This window comes from Anser cygnoides, chromosome 1 (assembly GCF_040182565.1).
Source record: "Anser cygnoides isolate HZ-2024a breed goose chromosome 1, Taihu_goose_T2T_genome, whole genome shotgun sequence".
NCBI classification, from domain to species: Eukaryota; Metazoa; Chordata; class Aves; order Anseriformes; family Anatidae; genus Anser; species Anser cygnoides.
The window spans coordinates 170,210,920-170,222,010 of NC_089873.1; the positions used below are offsets into that span (position 1 = coordinate 170,210,920).

General features: G+C 44.3%; 1 pseudogene; it reads right to left on the reverse strand.

Moving 5' to 3' along the window:
* Positions 1 to 3,585: 3,585 nt before the first annotated feature.
* LOC106042310 (2-hydroxyacyl-CoA lyase 1 pseudogene) lies at positions 3,586 to 6,060 on the reverse strand (annotated as a pseudogene).
* Positions 6,061 to 11,091: the final 5,031 nt, after the last annotated feature.

Sequence of the window (11,091 nt, forward strand, 5' to 3'; positions counted from 1 at the left end):
GTTGTTAAGTACCTTGGCCTTCTCCACATCTGTCATTACCAGTTCTCCATCTTCATTTGTCAGAAGTGGTACATTCTCCTTAGTCTTTATTTTGCAGCCAATTTACCTGTAGAACCCCTTCTCATTATTCTTTGCATCCCTTACCAAGCTCAGTTCCATCTGTGCCTTGGCATTCCTGATCCTACCCCTGCACATCTGGACAGCATACTCTTGCCTAGGCACATGGACATGTTTCCACTCTCCATGCATTTTCTTCTTTTGCCTAACTTTGACCACCCAGTCCTTGTACAGCCACACTGGTTGCTTACCTTCTCTGTTTGATTTATTACATATGAGAATAGAGAGCTCTTGCTCTCTAAGAAAAATATCTTTAAAGGGTTGACTTGCCGAGGTGATCAGCTGCGGGGTGGATGTGTTCTGCATTGGAGTGGGAGATCATGGTGTGCAGGGTTTCCCTTCACTGAGGCCCCTTCAAGGCAGTCGAGGGAGCAACCAGGACCTGGCAGCCCTTGTGAGGGCAGCTGATGAGGCTCAGGCAGAGCCAGAAGCTCCCACCCCCCTCCCCCAGTCGTACAAAGGCAGCCCCTGGAGAGAGCGAGTGATGAGCACAGAGAACAGAGTGGGCAAACAGGATGTGGCACAGCAGTTTGTGCAGCAGTGTGTGCAGGCAGGGTGAGTAGGGAGGGTCATTTTGTGTTCTGGGATCAGCAGAGGAAGGGCCTTCCACTGCAGCAGAAATGGTGTCCACCCGTCAAGCCTCCCGATCTGAGGTTGAAACCCAGACAAGGCGGGCACAATCTCCCTGGGCAGATGCCTCCACCCAAACACCTCCCGAGGATCGAAAGAGCGGTCCAGACCCTCAGTTCCAGGTAACTCGAGTCTCTGGAGGTCCCCCTAGGGCCTGAAGGCAGAGGTGGGTGTCATGAATGCAAGAGTGCCCAGCTGGATAAGTTTTTCAAACAGGTGCCTCTATTGCAAGAGGAGCTCACCAGACAGCATAGTAGTATTCAGGAATCTGAGCAAGAGATTGACAAATGGTATTATACATTGACATGGTCCGAGCAGTAGCCCTGCCTTAAGTCCAGGCAAGGGGTAGGTAAAGAAGCCCACAGCCCAGAACAAGCACATTTGGAAGACTCACAGGACAAGGGAGAGTGGACCCTTGTCTCTGCTCGGAGCCAAAGGAGGAATCTCTCCCTTACCCCTGAAGTGTCCCTGTGCAAGAGATATGATGTTCTAGGGCAGGAGAGAGGAGACACCGGGAGAATAAGTAAAGATCAGAAAGGCCAGCCACAGGGAACTCACAAAGGCCAACCACATAAAGTGGTTTCAGTCTCCCACCTACATCAGAACCAGTGCCACAAAGAAGGCAGGAAGGGTGTTAGTCATTGGAGACTGCTCTGAGAGGCAGCGAGTCTCCCATTTGCCATCCAATCTCTCCAGAGAGGTTTGCTTTCTGCCTGGGGCCCATATTCATGATATTACAAAGAGCCTACTGAGTATGATGGGTTCCAAAGACTACCACCCCTTCCTACTCTTTCAAGTAGGATCAAACAGTGCTGTGACAAGGAAACTCCAAAATATCAAAAAGGATTGCATATCCCTTGGAAAGATGTTGAAGGGATCGGGAGCACAAGTAATGTTCTCCTCTGTCCTCCCAGTTGGTGACTGGGACCCAGGAAAAAGGAGAAGAACAGACCATGCGAATAATTGGCTGCAAGGCTGCTGGCAGGCCCAAGGGTTTTGGGTTCTATGACCTTGGACGCACTTTTGAGAGACTGGGCATGCTGATGCTGCATGGGGCACAGCTGACCAGGTGGTGCAAGAGTGTTCTGGGCAGTAAACTGGTTGGGCTTATCAGGAGGTCTTTAAACTTGATGCAGTGGGGGAAGGGGATGTACCTCTGAGTGAAGGAAGCGTACCTGAAAACATTATCACTCTAAGTAACAGCAGAGACATATTTCTGAACTGTCCCAATGCAAACAGGAAGGGTTCTGGAAACGTGATGTGACTAATAGCCCAGCTGTAGTCCCTCTACACCAATGCACACAGCATGGGAAACAAGCAGGAGGAGTTGGAAACCATGGCAGTTAGACAAATATGATCTGGTTGCTAACAGAGAAATGTGGTGGCATGGATCACATAACTGGAACACTGGAATAGAGGGCTACAAACTCTTCAAAAGGGGGTGTTGCCCTCTACATTAGGGAAGGGATTGATTGTGAAGAGATGCCTTTGAGAAACAGCCACGGACAGGTTGAGAACTTGTGCGTGAGAGTTAAAGACCACATCAATAAATGACAACTCGTGGTTGGAGTTTATTGCAGGGAGTTTATTAAGGGGAGCCTGTGGTGAGGCATTCTTACTCCAACTACAAGAAGCATCGTGCTCACACGCTCTCATTTTGATGGGGGACTTCAGCCACCCAGATGTCTGCTAGGAAAACTACACAGCAGGTTGTAAGCAATCCAGAAGATTCCTAGAGTACGTTGAGGATAACTTCCTGGTCCAGGTATTAGACAAACCAACCAGACAAGAGTTACTTGACCTGGTGCTCACCAACACGGAAGAGCTCATTAAAGAGGTCAGGATTGGAGGCAGTCTGGGCTGCAGTGACCATGCCCTGGATGAGTTTTTGATTTCAAGGAATACTGGCCTAGAAACGAGCAAAGTCAGGACCCTGAAATTCCTAAGAGAGAATTTCAAGTTATTTAAAGGTGTAGTAGTAGCTGAGGTCCCCTGGAACACTGTCCTTAGGTACAAAGGAGCTGAGCAGAGCTGGCAATTCTTTAAGGATGTTTTCCTTAGAGCACAAGAACTCTTCATCCCCCTGCATAAAAAAGTGGGAAGAGAGGGCACACAGCTGGGATGGCTGAGCAAGGACCTGCTGGTCAGTCTGAGGCTCAAGAAGGAAATGCACAGGCAGTGGAAGCAGGGACACATGGCCCGGGAAGAGTACAGGGATGCAGTCTGGATGTTCAGGGACGGGATCATGAAAGCCAAGACACAGATGGAACTGAGCTTGGCAAGAAGAATAACAGAAAGGGATTCTTTAGGTGCATTGCTCAAAAAGGAAAGGCCAAGGAGAGCATACCCCCTATGATGGATGAGAAGGGTGAACTGGTAACAACAGACAGTGAGAAGGCTGAGGTACTTAACAACTTCTTTGCCTCAATCAGTCAGGCATCCCAAGTCTTTCATTTCCCTGAACCTATAGATGGAGGCTGGGTGAGCAAAGTCTCACCCACTGTAATTGATGAGCGTGTTGGAGACCACCTGATGAAACTTAACAAGTCTATGAGGCCTGGTGACACGCATCCCAGGGTCCTGAAGGAATTGGCTGATTGAGTTGCCAAGCCTCTTTCCATCATATTTGAAAAGTCCTGGCACTCAGTTAAGTTCCTGGTGACTGGAAAAAGGGAAACATCACTCCCATTTTTAAAAAGAGTCAAAAGGAGGACGCAGGGAACTACAGACTGGTGAGCCTCACCTTTGTGCCTGGAAAGATCATGGAAAAGATCCCCCTGGAAGAAATATCGAGGCACATGCAAGACAAAGAGGTGATATGAGACAGCCAGCATGGCTTCACCAAGGGCAAATCATGCCTGACCAATCTGGCAGCTTTCTATAATGGAGTGACTGCATCAGATGACAAGGGAAGACCAACCAATGTCTTTCTTCAATGTTCTTTATTTTCTCTCTTAGTTTCTTCCACCACTCTAAATTGGAAGGATATTTCAATAGTCTTTTGCTGAATTCTTGTGAAAGCTGCTTAGTCACGGCATTTATGTCACCTAATAAAATTGCAACTGGTCTCACATTATTCCCCAACTCTTCTGCACAAATATCAGTCTGAATAACCTTTACATCTTGATGGAACAACTTACCCTTGGCATCGTCTTTAGTCATATCAGGGATAAGAGAGTCATTAGGGGCAGTCAACATGGCTTCACCAAGGGGAAGTCGTGCTTGACCAACCTGATAGCCTTTTATGAAGACATAACCAGGTGGATAGATGATGGAAAGGCAATGGACATGGTGTATCTTGATTTCAGTAAAGTCTTTGACACCGTCTCCAACAGCATCCTCACAGCTGAACTGAGGAAGTGTGGTCTGGACAACTGGGTGGTGAGGTGGACTGTGAACTGGCTGAGGGGAAGAAGCCAGAGGTTTGTGGTTAATGTGACTGAGTCGAGTTGGAGTCCTGTATGTAGTGGAGTCCCTCAAGGATCAGTACTGGGACCAGTGTTGTTCAATATATTCATCAGTGACTTGGATGAGGGAATGGAGTGTGCCATCAGCAAGTTTGCTGATGACACTAAACTGGGAGGAGTGGCTGACACGCTGGAAGGCTGTGCTGCCATCCAGTGGGACCTCGACAGGTTGGAGAATTGGGGGGGGAGAAATGTAATGAAATATAATGAGGGCAAGTGTAGAGTCCTGCATCTGGGCAAGAACAACCCCAGATACCAGTATAGGTTGGGGACTGCCCTGCTGGAGAGACCCACCTGGGGGTCCTGGTGGACAGTGGGATTGCCATGAGCCATCACTGTGCCCTTGTGGCCAAGAAGGCCAATGGCATCCTGGGGTGTATTAGCAGGGGTGTGGTTAGTAGGCCGAGAGAGGTTCTCCTTCCCCTCTACTCTGCCCTGGTGAGACCACATCTAGAATATTGCATACAGTTCTGGGCCTCTCAGTTCAAGAAGGACAGGGAACTGCTTGAGAGAGTCCGGCGCAGAGCCATGAGGATGATTATGGGAGTGGAGCATCTCCCTCATGAGGAAAGGCTGAGGGAGCTGGGTCTCTGTAGCCTGGAGAAGAGGAGAGTGAGGGGTGACCTTATTAATGTTTATAAATATGTAAAGGGTGAGTCTCAGGAGGATGGAGCCAGGCTCTTCTCAGTGACATCCAATGATAGGACAAGGGACAATGAGTGCAAGCTGGAACATCGGTGGTTCCGCTTAAATATGAGACAAAACTCTTTATGGTGAAGTTGACAGAACACTGGAACAGGCTGCCCAGGGGGGTTGTGGAGTCTCCTTCTCTGGAGACATTCAAAACCCTCCTGGACATGTTCCTGTGTGATGTGATCTAGGTGTTCCTGCTCCAGCAGGGGGATTGGACTAGATGAACTTTCAAGGTCCCTTCCACTCCCTAACATTCTGTGATTCTGTGATTCTGTGAAACCTTGGTGGAAGACCAAAATGCAAAATCCAGTTCAACCTTGCACCAAGCAAGATGACTACATCAGCATGCTGTAATGCTGTGGATCTTGCTGCAGCTACACAAGTTGGATGGTTATCAGGAACTACTCCTTTTGCCATTGGTGCAGGCAAAAAAGACAGTCCACAAAGGTCCACCAACTTTCTGATGTTGTTTCCATCATTTGAATAAGCAGCACCTTTGCCAATGATTAACAGAGGCTGCTTGGCATGAGCAATGATAGATGCTGCCTTGGATACAGCAAAGTGTTCAGCCATGCTGATTGGAGGTGGTGGGCAGCATTCTACATAGTTGACAGAGCTCTTGTTCACCTCAAGACACCTCATCACAAAATCCCCAGGTATGTCAATATAGTAGGAAACTGGACAACCATACATGCTGGTTCTTACAGCCTTTTCAATAACAGAAGGAATAACTTCTAGACTGTGTGGGCGGACAGAGAGTTTGTTGCACAGCCTACCAGATTCAACCTGTGGAAATTCTTGGAAAGCTCCCATGGTTTCCTTATTTCTGTCAAAAGACCTTCTAATAACAATCAAAGTCCAACAGTTCATCCCAGCAAGTGAGTGTAAAAAACCTGAACCAGACACTACCAGACATATTCCTGGCCTGCCAGTCAAATATCCAACAGCAGATGCAGCATTACAGGCAGCTCGTTAATTTCTCATTCCTATGTATTTAATTCCAACTGCTTGGGCTGCAACTGTGATTTCAGTGATTGGAATACCAACAATGCCAAATTGGAATACCAACAATGCCAAACATGTATTCAACGTTGTGAGCTCTGAGGGCCTTGGCCACTAGCTGGGTCCTGCTCAATGCCTCCCCTGCTGCCATGACAGTGCCTCCACGCAGTCATCTACCTGGACTTCTGTAAGACTTTTGACATGATCTCACATGATATCCTAATATCAAAACTGGAAAACTATAGATTTGAAGGGTGGACCATACGGTGGATAAGGAATTGGCTCGATGGCCACACCCAGAGAGTAGTGGTCAATGGTTCTACATCCAGGTGGAAGCTGGTGACGAGTGGTGTCCCTCAAGGGTCTTGGGACTGGTGCTTTTAAATAGTTTCAGCAATGACATAGACAGTGGAATTGAGTGCACCCTCAGCAAGTTTTCATATGACATCAAGCTGAGTGGTGCAGATGATACAATAGGGGGAAGGGATGCCATACAAAGGGACCTGGAAATGCTTGAGAATTGGGCCCACGTGAACCTAATGAGGTTCAACAAGTCAAAGTGCAAGGTGCTGCACCTGGGCCAGGGCAATCCCAGACATGAGTACAGACTTGGAGAAGAACCCATTGAGAGCAGCCCTGCAGAGAGAGACTTGGGGGTTCTGGTGGATGAAAGGCTCAGTATGAGCCAGCAGTGTATGCTTGCAGCCCAGAAGGCCAACTGCATCCTGGGCTGCATCAAAAGAGGAGTAGCCAGAAGGATGAGGGAGGTGATTGTTGCCCTTTACTCTGTCCCTGTGTGGTGGTTTTACCGTGCTAGGCAGCTGAACACCACAACCGCTCTCTCACTCCCCCTCCTTAGATGAGGAGGGGAAGAAGTAAAGGAAAGAACAACTCATGGGTTGAGATAAGGATGATTTAATTACAGGGAAGAAAAAAAATAATTATTAAGGAAAGATTATTATTAATTAAACAATTTAACTAAACAATTTAACTAAACAATTAACAACTTAACTAAACGGGAAAAAAGGAAAGGGGAAAAGGGAGGGGGAAAGGGAAAACTAAACAAAACAAGTAAAGGCTGTGTGGAAGTGCAGAGGAAAGAAATTACTCTCTACTTGCCACAAATGAGCGATGCTTGACCACGTCCTTGAAGCAGGGCCTCAACGCACGTAGCCGGTGTTCGGGAGGAGGACAGACGTTTTCACAACGAGAGCCCACCCCTCCCCTCTTCCTCCTTTTTCCACCTTTTATTGCTGAGTGTGACATCATATGGTATGGAATATCCCTTTGGTTGGTTGAAGTCAGCTGCCCTGGTGATGTTTCTTTTCTCACATCTTTGCCCACCCCTAGGGGGGTTAGAGAGAGTCCTGATGCTGTGCCAGCACTGCTCAGCAGCAGACACAACACTGGTGTGATACCATTGCTGTTTTAGCTACGAGTGCAGAGCACAGCACTGTATGGGCTGCTGCAGGGAAAGTTAACACCCCAGCTTGACCCAGTACACCTTGTGAGGCCCCATTTGGAGTAACTTGTCCAGGTCTGGAGCCCCCAGTCCAAGAAGGATTTTCATGTTAGAATGGGTCCAGAGGAGGGCCACAAAGCTTACTCAGAAGGCTGGAGCACCTCTTCTATGAAGACAGGCTGAGAAAGCTTGGGATGTTCTGCCTGAAGAAGAGAAGGCTCTGGGGAGACATCACTGTGGCCTTTCAGTACTTAAAGGGGGCTTATAAAGAGGATGGAGAGGGACTCTATACTCGGGTAGATAATGATAGGACAAGGGAGAGTGGTTTTAAACTAAAAAATGATAGAATTAGATTATATATTGGGAAGAAATTCTTCACTGTGAGTGTAGTGAGATGCTGGAACACGTTACCAAGAGAAGTTGTGGATGCCCCATCCCTGGAGGTGTTCAAGGCCAGGTTAGATGAGACCCTGAGCAACCTGATCTAGTGGATGGTGTCCTTGCCTATGGAACTAGATGATCTTTAAGGTCCCTTCCAACCCAAGCCATTCTATAATTCTATGATTCTTACTCCCTGCTACTGAAAAAAATAGAGGAAAATATTGCTGATCTTTTAACCAATTGCACCAAGGCACTGAATTCTCCTTTGATTACCTTTGGACTTCTTTTTGCTACTTCATCACTGCCAACATGAAAAATCAATGGATAATAATCAGAGTGCTGTACCAGGATAGAAAGTTTTCTAGTACTGTCTTTTACCCAAGCCCCTGTGAGGCAGCAGAATTCGCTAGGGGTTGGGACAAGCTGGTCTATTGTGCCCTCTGTTCCCCTCAGAAGAGAGTCACCTATGACAGCAACCCTTCTTTTTTTCTTGGTGGAGGTGGTCACAATACTTGGGATAGGCTGGCTTGCCCTAGGCAAACCCTCCAACCTGGATGGACCTTCATCCACATCATTGTTTGTCCATCAAATTCCAGAGCCTGTTGTATAATTGCACCTAGGTAGTGAGGTAGGTAGGAAGGATATTTGCCTGCTTCCCCAAGGAAAAATCTGCTTTCAATTCCCCCTGTCTCTTAGGTCCCCTGCTTTTGCCTGTTGGCAAGAAGGTAGGGAATTCTTCATTTCTTGTGTTGTGGCTGGCTGATGCACGCGTCTAAGGGAAGGTTTCAAGAAAGAAGTCTATTTATGGGTTCACATTCACGTCATAGTGCTTTCTTTAACTGATGCTTCCGTGTCGGTTGTATTACCACTAGGAAGTTCTGCTGAATCATGTACAGACTCATTTATGGTAACAGGATTAACAAAATTATATGTAATTTGGAGCCAATGAATAGATGGGTGATAATGTCTCATCTCCCTCATCATTTACCATTTTTTCAATTAACAACCTTGCTGCTTATTTATATTCTAAAAACAAACAAACAAACAAACCAAACAAAAACAAACAAAAAATAAAATATAAAGTATAACACAATAAAGACTTTGTGAGCTCACTTTATAAATTCCTTACAGTCATTGTGTTCATACTGTAATGTAATATGCATTTTCTATGCTTTCTGTGCCACGAAATATGAATGGTATACCAGCTTAAAACATTTTAACATTGTTTTGAAAACACCTTTTTTTTGGTCTTCTTAGATGTAAGTCAGTCTGTTTCATGTGTGTGGACTCTTAAAAATATTATAAAAATGTATTAAGTGAAATAGTACAAATTAATTTCACTAAATATACTGATTTTCACTGATGTTAACACACTTTTTAAATTTGTATTTTCATTTTGTTAAGAAATGCTGCAAAATTTGTCTAAAATCATGCCTTCCTAAGTGACTTCAATACTGGGGAATACTCATGATAATGCAGTTTTCTACATCCATTAAGACACTGCAGTAACTTTCAGTTGGCAAGCCCATAAGGTATAAATCACACTGTTCTCTGACATTAGAGGACTGATAGCAGACAGAATGAGATACGAAATGCCAGATCTCTTTATCCAGTTCACGCTAGTTTGAAGTGCAAAAAGCTTGGGATACTGATTTCAGTATTGCTTGTAAATCTTGATAGTTGATGTTAGTAATACAGAAAATGTATCTGGGATTTCCAGAGTAATCGACACAAAGTTTCTATCAGTTAGCTTTTTCTGTTTGTAAAATACTCCTTTTCAGATACATTAGATAGATAGATTAGATAGATAGATAGATTAGATTCATTTTGCCAAGAACCCTGAAAATAAAATGGAATGGTGACAGTGATTCTGTTGCACAAAACTGAACTTAGTAAAACTCAGTGTGTCTTAAAATTACAGCTTTATACAGATGTTTCATATTTCCATCCTGTAGAAGCATCCTAGAACCTCATGTACTGCCCACAGATGAGGCTCATTTGAACAACTGATCTGGAAAATGTTTCTCTCAACCTGTTTTTGAGTCATGAATCTTCATGAAAATGTCTGTGACAATATTTTTATCTTGGAAAGACATTACAGCAGCATCTTAGCATGATCAAACTAAGAAAGGTTCTTCACTAATTTCTTCTTATGGTCATACCAGATGATCTTGAAGGTCTTTTCCAACCTTAATGATTCTATGATTCTTTTGCTGTAGATAAGCACTTCCACTACCTCTATTTAAACAGAATTATCTCATGATATCTTGTGGCATACATTTTATACTGTTGTGACAGAAAAGGTAGATATTAAAAAAAAGCAAACTTAGCAACAACTAAACATCAAAAAAAACCAACAACCATACTGTTATATCAAAGTTAATTTAGTCAGCTGGTGAAAATAATATACAGATATGAGACATAACTTGCTTAACAAATCCTTCTTTTTCCTTTTATTTTTAATTCAATTTCATCTCTAAAACTTCAGGAGTCATACTCACTCCATTTCTTAAATGATCAAGTTTTACAGAATCACAGAATAATCTAGGTTGGAAGAGACCGCCAAGATCACCTAGTCCAACCTCTGACCTAACACTAACAAGTCCTCCACTAAACCATATCACTAAGCTCTACATCTAAACGTCTCTTAAAGACCTCCAGGGGTGGTGACTCAACCACTACCCTTGGCATCCTATTCCAATGCCTAACAACCCTTTCAGTAAAGAAGTTCTTCCTAATATCCAACCTAAACCTCCCCTGGCGCAACTTTAGCCCATTCCCCCTCGTCCTGTCACCAGGCACGTGACAAGACAGAAATATACCACAATATAAAAACAATATAAAATTATATCTCTAAGGAAGAAACATACTGTAAAATACAGCATATTCTAAAAGTTTTCATTTTCAAGAATACTGCCTCTCTTTTGTTGATGCTTTTCAGTCTCAGACATGTCTCTTCTATAGCACCTTCTATTCACAGCAGAGGAAAAAAAAAGTTGAATGTTCGTTTTACAGTTACAAAATGAAAAAAAAAAGACTAATGCCACAAAAATAAATATATTTACAAAAGACTTCTTTATAGTTGAGCCTTTCTAGTCATGTAGTCTTTTTTTTTTCTTTTTTTTTTTTTTCTTTACTACATCTAGTAAAGTGATCTACATTACTACTAAGTAAAGTGCAGCTTTTGCAAAAGACATCTTTACTCACAGTAATGCCAGTGGCAGTTATGGCAGTTAGGCAAGGAAAACTATGACATTAAAAACACAACCAACCAATAAAAACACATTTAAATATTTTCTTATGCACATAACACCGTAGGATTTGCAAAGTTGCTTTGTA